The following is a 9,071-nucleotide window of genomic DNA, read 5'->3' as shown; positions in this document are numbered from 1 at the left end:
CACAACATGTGTACATGATATATCTTAATTCTTCCCTTTTCCCATTTCCCTTCCCTACCTCTAACCCCTCTTCCCCTTCTTATTTACAAAACCTTTGTTTTCATTTCTTCCTTCTGTTCTTTTTTCCTTTTTCCTTCCTTCCTTTACCTCTCACCCCTCCCCATTTCCTCTTCCATTTGAACAATTTTCTTCTTATTTCACAGTATCTATTATACATTTTGGTCCTTATTACCCTTTCAGTTTCTCACACCAGAGAAACAATGCAATATTTAAACATGTGTGTTCAATTTATTTTACTTCTGAGTATGAGTATGGTCTCAAAGTGGTCTCCATTTACTTAGAAATGTTTCAAGTGTATTATTCCAATGTATAAAAAAGCCCACATCTTCTTTATCCATTCAGTGGTTGATGGGACATTTGAGGCCATTTCCATGTTTTAGCTTTTACAAACTATGCTGCTATGAACATGGGTGAACTCATATCTCTGTGGTATGATTCTTTTAATTCTTTTGGGAAGATACCCAGCAGGGGAATAGCTGGGTCAAATGGAACTTCTAACCCCAGTTTTTTGAGGAATCTCCACACTGATTTACACAGTAGTTGCACCAGTCTACACTCCCACTAACAGCAGAGAAGGGTCCCTTTATTCTTCCTCTGCTCCAGCATTTATTATTATTGATTTCTTGATAACAGCCATTCTTTCTGGAGGGAGATGAAACTTCAGGGTTGTTAAAGAGTATTTTAAAAACTTTGTTAGCCTTTAAAATGTCTTATTTTGAAAGGCTTAAACCTTTTGCTTGCAGTTTTGTTGATCTCAAGAAGTGTCCCAGGTCCTTGTGTACAGGAGGCTCTGGACACTTTGATTGTGTGCAATGGGCTTTTCACCCTTTAGATTTCCACCTCCATAAGCCCTGACTGGCCAGTAACCCAGCATCCTAAGCAGAACACTCGTGTCCATTTTTACTGATTTCTACGTGTCATCTCACCTTCTCTTTCATAGTGTTTCCCACGCAGATCCATCATGAATTAGGGGAATGGCTGCACCAGGATACACTAGTGATCTGTAGATATCTCCACATGGGCAAGGCTTACTAGCAGCTACTGAAGTGTCAGCAGAATGCTTTGTGACTATCCCAGAACAAAGGCAGTTTGTGAGGAGATATCACAAGGCTGATTCCCAGTCCCTTCCCAGTCTTCTCTGGAGGTCATCAAAAGATGGTTTCTCTTAGCTTTGTGACTGTGTGTGTGTGTGTGTGTGTGTGTGTGTGTGTGTTGATAGACATTGAACCCAGAGCCTTATGCATCTAGGTAAGTGCTCTGCCACTGAGCTGCATCTCCAGGCTGCTTCCCAACTTCTTTCAGTGCTGTCCCTACCTCATCTGCAGCCTGGCCTTGGCTCCTCAGCAGCACAGCATCTTTCATCCGTGTTGCAGTCATCAATCTCCTCTGTTTCATTATTGACCTGTAGTAAAAAGAACGTGGGTAGCTGGCACCTTAGTTTTTTTCCTCTGTATATAAGTAATAATTTGAATCTAACAGGGCTTGCTATTTCTTTCTTTACTGGCTGAATCTGTCAGCCTTGCTTGATACATGGCAATTATCCACGGATGTGTGATATACATCCTTGCCATTTCTCCATTTTTTTCCCCCAAGTACACCAAATCAAAAATTTATAAGTACAACCATGCTATAGAACAAACTATACTGGAGAGTACTTTTCCAGATTGTGCTTTAAAGCTACCTTCTCTGCTATGGTCATTCCTGTTTATTGGGATAACATTTTACTTGTAATTTCTGTGTAATATTTTCTTGGGAGCCAACTTATAATTCACTTACTGGTTGACAGCAGAAAAATAAGTGGATTCGTTTTAGTGCCATTAGGGATGTTTATGGAGGAACAGTTTTGAAGCCTCAGTTCATCAATTATTCAAGGACTGTCTAGGTTCTGTTTATTGCCCAGGCTTCTTGGTGTCCTAACTCCTCTTCTGGTCCCCCATTTTCTGGACATTTCAAGCTATAGAAGCATTTGTAGTACAAAGAGAGAGGAAGGCAGACTTTTTTTACTTTAGTCAGTTCTGATGGTTCACACCTGTGACTGAAAAATTTAGGGGAAGGATGCTTTTTCCCCCAGTGGTTGCTAAGAAATATATTTTCATTTATTTTTAAAAATTTTTACTTTTACTAATACATGTTTTATTAGTACATAATGACTATATTCATTGTGGGGAGTTGGTACATGTACATCACACATCATAATTCTTTCTTCATCCCTTTCCCTTCACCTCCCTACCCTTTCCCTCCATCTCTTGTTGGGGAAGGATGTTTTCTTTTTTGTTTGTTTGTTTGTTTGTTTTTTGAGACAGGGTCTCACTATGTAGTTGCGACTGACCTGGAAATCACTATGTAGCCCAGGCTGGTCTCGAACTCACAGCAATCCTCCTGCCTCAGCCTCCCAAGTGCTGAGATTGCAGGCATGCACCACCACGCCCAGCAAGGGAGGGATGCTTTCTAAGTGGTCCATGGGCTTTAGTTATTTTAGCACTCTTCACACTGCTACTACTATTATTTTTTAAACACCCAGAGTTCAATATTCTTGAACAAGTTTATCTCTATTTAAAGTAGAGGTTATCACAGTTGGAAGGGTAATTTGTTTTCCACTACGCTTCCTCTCAGCCCATCCCATAGCTAGACATATCTACTAAGGAAGATATTTATACTTAATTGAAATCTAGACATTCCAGCCTCTGGTGCCTAATTTGCATTCAGAGAACATACTTGTTAAACATTTGTTGTCTTCCCCACAATTTCTGAGTTTTGCTGTTAACTTATTTAGGGATTCTGTCTAAAGAATGGCTTAACTTCATTGGTCTTCCATTTCTTTCTCTATAAAAGGAAGAAGTTGAATGACAATATTTAAAGTAGTCACACAGTTCCAAAAGCCTTGGGTCCTATAATAGGAGTGAAGCCGGCACTTACATTTATTGATTCCTAGTTACTCTTAGAAACAGAATTACAAAGGAGGTCTTCATATGATTGTATGATTACTTGTTCCCTTAATGCTGCTTACCAAACAAATTGTTTACTCTTCTGTCTTTTTGTTGTTGTTGTTGTTGTTGTTTTTTGGTTCTGGGGATTGAACTCAGGCCCTTGTACTGGCAAGCTAAATCCCCAGCCCTTGTTGTTGCTTTTTGAGACAGGGTCTCACTATGTAGTTCAGACTTCCCTGGAACTCACTATGTAGCCCAGGCTGGTCTTGAACTCACAGTGATCCTCCTGCCTCAGCCTCCCAAGTGCTGGGATTACAGGCGTGCGTATCCATGCCCGGCTTCTCTCTCTCTGTCTTAAATATTAAGCCCACAGTTTTTCCTTTCTCTTCCAACTTTACCTCCCGGATCATCCTCATCTTTATCAGAGATCCTTCCTTCCTGTCTGTGAGATTCATCTTGATTGTCAAATGGTTTGGCTCACACGTAGAAGATGAATAAAGCACACCTCTGGGTTTGTCTGGGTGCATCATAAGGTGTGATCCTGAAGACCACACCTGATCCTAGGCTCTTCTTGGGATTTTCCCTGCTTTCTATTTCCTGGCTTCCATGAGTTGAGCAGCTTTCCTGTGCTATGGCTTACACCATGATATTTCTGCCCTGGAGCCAGCTGACCATGGATGGAGCTCTCTGAAACCATGAGCCAAAATGAAGCTCTCCTCATTTAAGTTGTGGGTGTCAGAATAAAGCTGAATAATTCACTGTTTCACACACACACACACACACACACACACACACACACACACACAAATGAAGCAAATCAAAGTCCTACCACATTCTACTAATTGGTAAATGTACCTATTCTCACTCACTCTACCTTTCTTGTGACTGTGACCAGTTGGTCTCTGCTCTTAGCCAGGGTCTGCTAAAGTTCCCTTACATCCTCCATCTCGAAATGTTCTTCTTTTATTTTTTGGGGCACCAAAATCTCTGGGTCTTTTCTTTTGCCTCAGTGGTTGCTACTCAGTTTTTTTTCCTTTCCTGAAGCTTCCTCTCCTTCCTGTGTTTCCCTTGCTAGGACACAACCCAACACTTGCAGCTTAAAGGAGAGGTCTATTTTAACTCATGGCTTCCATAGGATTCAGTCCACGTGGTTGATTAACTCCAAGAATTGATATGGTAGAAGGGCATGGTGGAGGAGAGCTGCTCACTTCATGGCAGCCAGAAAGCAGAGAGAAAAGGGAGGAGAGGAGTGGGGACAAGAATACGCCCTTCCGTCTAGTGAACCACCTCTCCGGAGCAGGCCCCACCTCCTAAACAGCATGCTCGGTAGGAAGTGCCCCATGGTCCAGTCACCTTCCAAAAGTCCCCTCCACTGAATATAAGAGCTCTTGGGGACATTTTAGATCTAAAGCATGACACCATGTAACACCGAGTGCTTCTGGGCTCAGATATGCAACTCTTTCCTCTACATTCATAGTCAATTGATCTACTTTGTGGATGGATTCAAGTACCATCTAGTGAAATCTCTGGCTTATTTCTCTATCCAGTATCTTTCTGTCTTTTGGCATCCCACTTGGTAACCAAGAGGTTTTTAAATTAAATGCTGCTAGGACCGGGGATTTAGCTCAGTGGTGCCACTGCCTGCTTCACAAGCACAAGGTCCCAAGTTCAATCCCCAGTACAATACATAAATAATAAATAATAAATAAATAAATGCTCCTAGCTCCATGCCTTATCCTTGCACAATTTTTCCCATCTCATTAATACTAGTACCATCATCCCAATTGCTTCAGTATAAAGCCTTGGTATTATTCTTGAATCCTCCCACTTTCATACCTGATGTCTATCTCAACAACTTGAGTCTTATACTCCCATCACTAATAGCACCTGGCTCTGATATCATTTTTAATGGCTGCATACTAAGCTAATCATTGGACATACTACAATTTATTTAATAAATCCTCTTTCTGGAAAATTATAATAGCATAAATTCTTTCTGGAAGTTTTTAAGGAAAGACTGCCTGTTCTTGTTTCAAAAGAAATTTCTGCTTTAAAGGAATTTGCAGGACATGACTAGTAGTTCTAAGATGTCCATAAGCAAATTCTGTAGGCTTCTGAGCGATTTTCTCATGCTGGTTTTCTGTAGCAAAATGCTGTGGCTTCAAGACTTCTCTTGTCTGGTCTTGAACAAGGTTAAGGTAGGAAAACTGAGTCTCCAGACTTTATCTTCTTGCATATAGCCTGAGCACCAAGAGTGAGGAAGTGAGAAAGCAAATAGCATTTAGAACTCACTTTCCATTAAAAAAAATTTTTTTCACTTACTTTTAAAAACTTTAGGGCCAGGGATTTAGCTCAGTGGTTCTGGCACCTGCCTCGCAAGCACAAGGACCTGAGTTCGATCCCCAGTACCAAAACAAAAACAGAAACAAAAACAACAAAAAACCCCAACAACAACAACAACAACAACAACAGAAACCCCAAAAAACTTTATTTGTTTGTTACCGGGGATTGAACTCAGGACCTTCCACTTGTGAGTCAGGCACAGTGCCACTTAGCTAAATCTCCGGCCCTCAAACTTTATTTTTGATTAACATTATTAATTGTACATATTAGGTTCATTTTCTTTTCTCCTCCTAGTTTTCTTTTAATTTTGTCTTTTTCTTTCCCTCTTTGACTTTTGAAACTAAGTTCAGACTCCAGGATTTGCGAGTTTGACTGTGAAATGGGGCCTGGAGCATGAATGCATGAATTCAAGTGGCTCCTGGTCAGGGAAAAGTGGGAGGAATCAGCCTTGGGAAGCCATAAAGGAGATCTGAGGGTGCCTCTTTGTGGGGGTCTCTCTCTTATCCACAGAGCTTAGCCACGCCTCACCTCCCGTGTTTCCTCTTTCCACTCTTGGAATCATGCACCTCCCTGTTTCTCCCCTCTCTGATTTCTTAGTGGACTCACTGGGAATCGACAGAGTAGGGATACTTCCTTCTCCTATTAGCTGCTTTGTTGTGTGCCTGGTTGAGGATTCCTGAAGCATCTGAACTATGCTGTTCTGTAGGTAACCACTGGCCTCAGGGGATGGCAGCATGCAATGTGGTTTCTTGGAATCGTGATGTACTGTAAAGGTAAAATGCATGCCATATTCAAATACATAGTGTGAAAAACCAATCTATAAAGAAATTGTGAAACACCTAGTAAATAAATTTTGTACTGGTTCCATATTAAAATACTACATTTTAAACTATGGGGTTAGATAACAATATATTATTAAAATTATCTTTACCTATATCTTTTAATTTTTTTTATTTTTTTGGTACTGGGGATTGAACTCGGGACCTTGTGCTTGCAAGGCAGGTGGCAGAACCGCTGAGCTAAATCCCTGGCCCTCTTTTACTTTTTAAATGTTGCTATCAGAAAACTTTTAAAAAATATGTGCATGGCTTGCATTTTTTGCTTTTAATAATGTTTCTCATGGAACAGGTCTGTTCTAGAACCTTTCTGCTTAAAGTGTGAGCTCCTCATTGGTGGCAGCAACAGCAGTTCCTGAGAACTTTTTAAGAAATCCAGAATCTTGCCGGGTGTAATGGTGCATGACTGTAATCCCACCATTTGGGAGACTGAGGCAGAATTGCCATGAGTTCATGGCTAGTGTAGGCTACTTAAGTGAGTTCAATGCCAGCCTGAACTACATATCAAGACTGTCTCCAAAGGATCAGAATCTGCATTTTTAACCAGCTCCCTGATGTTTCAGATATGAATATAAATTAAAGGCGCACCTCAGTAGAAAATTTCCTGTAGGTCTGGAAATTTTCAACTAACAAGAATATATCCTAGCACAGCCACTGCACAGTGGCATGCTAAATAATATGTATTTGTGAAGGGTTTTCAAAGCATTGCTGCTAAATATTTTCTTTTTTTCCTGTCTCCTAGTATCAAGTATTTGGGTTGAGTTGAACTCCCAGAGGGAGGCTGGTAACATTCAGCAGGTGGGTGGAGAGGCTGGGCTGGGGAGAAGTAGTTGTGTCACAGGAGAGCAGAAAACATCAGAGAAAAAGATAAAGTTCTTGTTTGCACACTCAGTTAATGGTTAACTTTAGGTGGAGAAAGAAGCAATTCAGACTGTGGACTTTAGTTTCTGGCTTCTTTTTCTTAAAAATCCTGTGGACTTGGTTTAATTATCTTCCTGTCTTGTGGAATTGGAGCTATTGAAAATAGATTAAGCTGTTTTATACTTAATCCTCAAGAACTAGGGGAACCAACCATGGAAAGAAAAGTCTGGGCTTTCTCATCCATGGCTTACCTTTCTCTTTCTTCTCTGGATAAGTAGATAAATCATTTAGCTGCATGGAGCTGCTGTATGATATCCCACCTATAAATTATGGATTCATGTTTCGGAAACACTAATGAATAAATGACTGAAGCAGAATGTTTAACAGCTTTATCAAGATATATTTTGCATGCCATAAAAATCAACCATTTTAAGTGCACAGTTTGAGTAGAATTTTTATTGAAACAAAGTAGAAAAGTAATGAGGCTTTGAGTCCACTTTTATTAGACTCCATCATATGAAATAGTGGGTGTTTAACCCTTTTTGAGCTACAAAAATAAGACTCAGATTTAATTTGAAATGCTATTTTCAACATTATTTTGTGTGTGTGTGTGTGTGTGTGTGTGTGTGTGAGTGTGTGTGGTTCCAGGGATCAAACTCAGGCAGCAGGCACTGGCACCACTGAGCCAAATCCCCAGCCCTCAACATTTTTCAGAGTTGTGGGAGCCCGGCCGTGGCCCTCTAGGAGTTTGACATTTAAAAGGAAACTTCTTCACCTCTACACTCAAGGCATTGATACAATCTGTAACATTCTAGGACTCTGCTTGTTAAACTTGTTGCTGCAACGGAAGAAACTCAAGGAGACAGCCAAAGACCTGATGTTCTTTGCAAAGAGTCAGAAAATCCGGTCTTTGCATAAAAGATACAAATAGTTGCTTGGTGCTTCCTGTTGATGTGAACCTATAAAAGGAGCTGTTTCTGTGAAATAAATCAGACTTCTCTTCGTCTCCGCTCAGGTTTGAGTGTTCTTTCCTTTCTCAATCCTCACTCCCCGACTCAGGCATGTTTGTGTTGTGACGGCTGGACCGCCACAAGAGTAGAAGGATTTTCCCAGAGAATTTTCAGTTAATGTGATGTCATTTCATATTTCCCATCTCCCTTCAGAGTAAACTATAGTAGGAGATATGTTATACAGATCTAGATTTGGTAATTGTATTTTTCCAAATCACTTTTCATACATTAGTTCATTTCACACTTGGAAAATGAATTTTTCATCTAATAAACTTCTTCTGATAATGATATTTGTCAGTATTTAGAAAAAAAGAATTAGGGAACCTGAAGGGGAACTCAACATGCATATTTTATTGCATATAAAGTTGATTTTTAGGGCCAGGGATTTAGCTCAGTGGTGCCACTACCTGCCTCACATGTGCAAGGTCCTGAGTTCAATCCCCAGTACACACAACAACAAAAATAAATAAATAATTGATTTGTATAAGGAAAAATTTACATGCAATAAAAATCAGAAATGTAAATTAAGAAATCCTCATAAAGAAGACTCACACTTGCACAGACCCCCATGACCCTTTCAATTGAAAATGAAATGTGCTTTAATAGTTAAAAAAATGTTTCCTATGCTTGTATGTAATTGTGAAATGCTTGAAGACTGCAAATGCTCATTTCATTTATGTATGTCTATGTAGTCTCTTGTTGGTTAGGTGGAAGTATTCTGTTGTGTCCTTCAGTTGTTCCCTGACAGGACTATTTTTCTTAAGAAATTAAGCAAAAAGAACAAATCAAAGGTCAGGCTGTTACTATGGGCCTTCTGTGAATTGGGGTGGATTCAATGTCTGCACATCTGGGTTACTGCCCAAGCTGTGGAGGCCGGAAGTATTCTGATGTTCCATATGGTCTGCCTGCACTTCCGGTCATGTGTGTGGAAGTAAGTGTTGTCACCCTACCCTTCGTTGTCCTTCATTCCTTCTCATTGTTGCAAAGTGTGGGTGAGTCCACAGCCCAGTGCCCAGCATTGTGTCAGGTGTGCA

The sequence above is a fragment of the Fukomys damarensis genome, unplaced genomic scaffold, assembly GCF_012274545.1.
Source record: "Fukomys damarensis isolate Sample0158 unplaced genomic scaffold, DMR_v1.0_HiC HiC_scaffold_16, whole genome shotgun sequence".
NCBI classification, from domain to species: Eukaryota; Metazoa; Chordata; class Mammalia; order Rodentia; family Bathyergidae; genus Fukomys; species Fukomys damarensis.
This window is presented reverse-complemented; position numbering follows the sequence as displayed.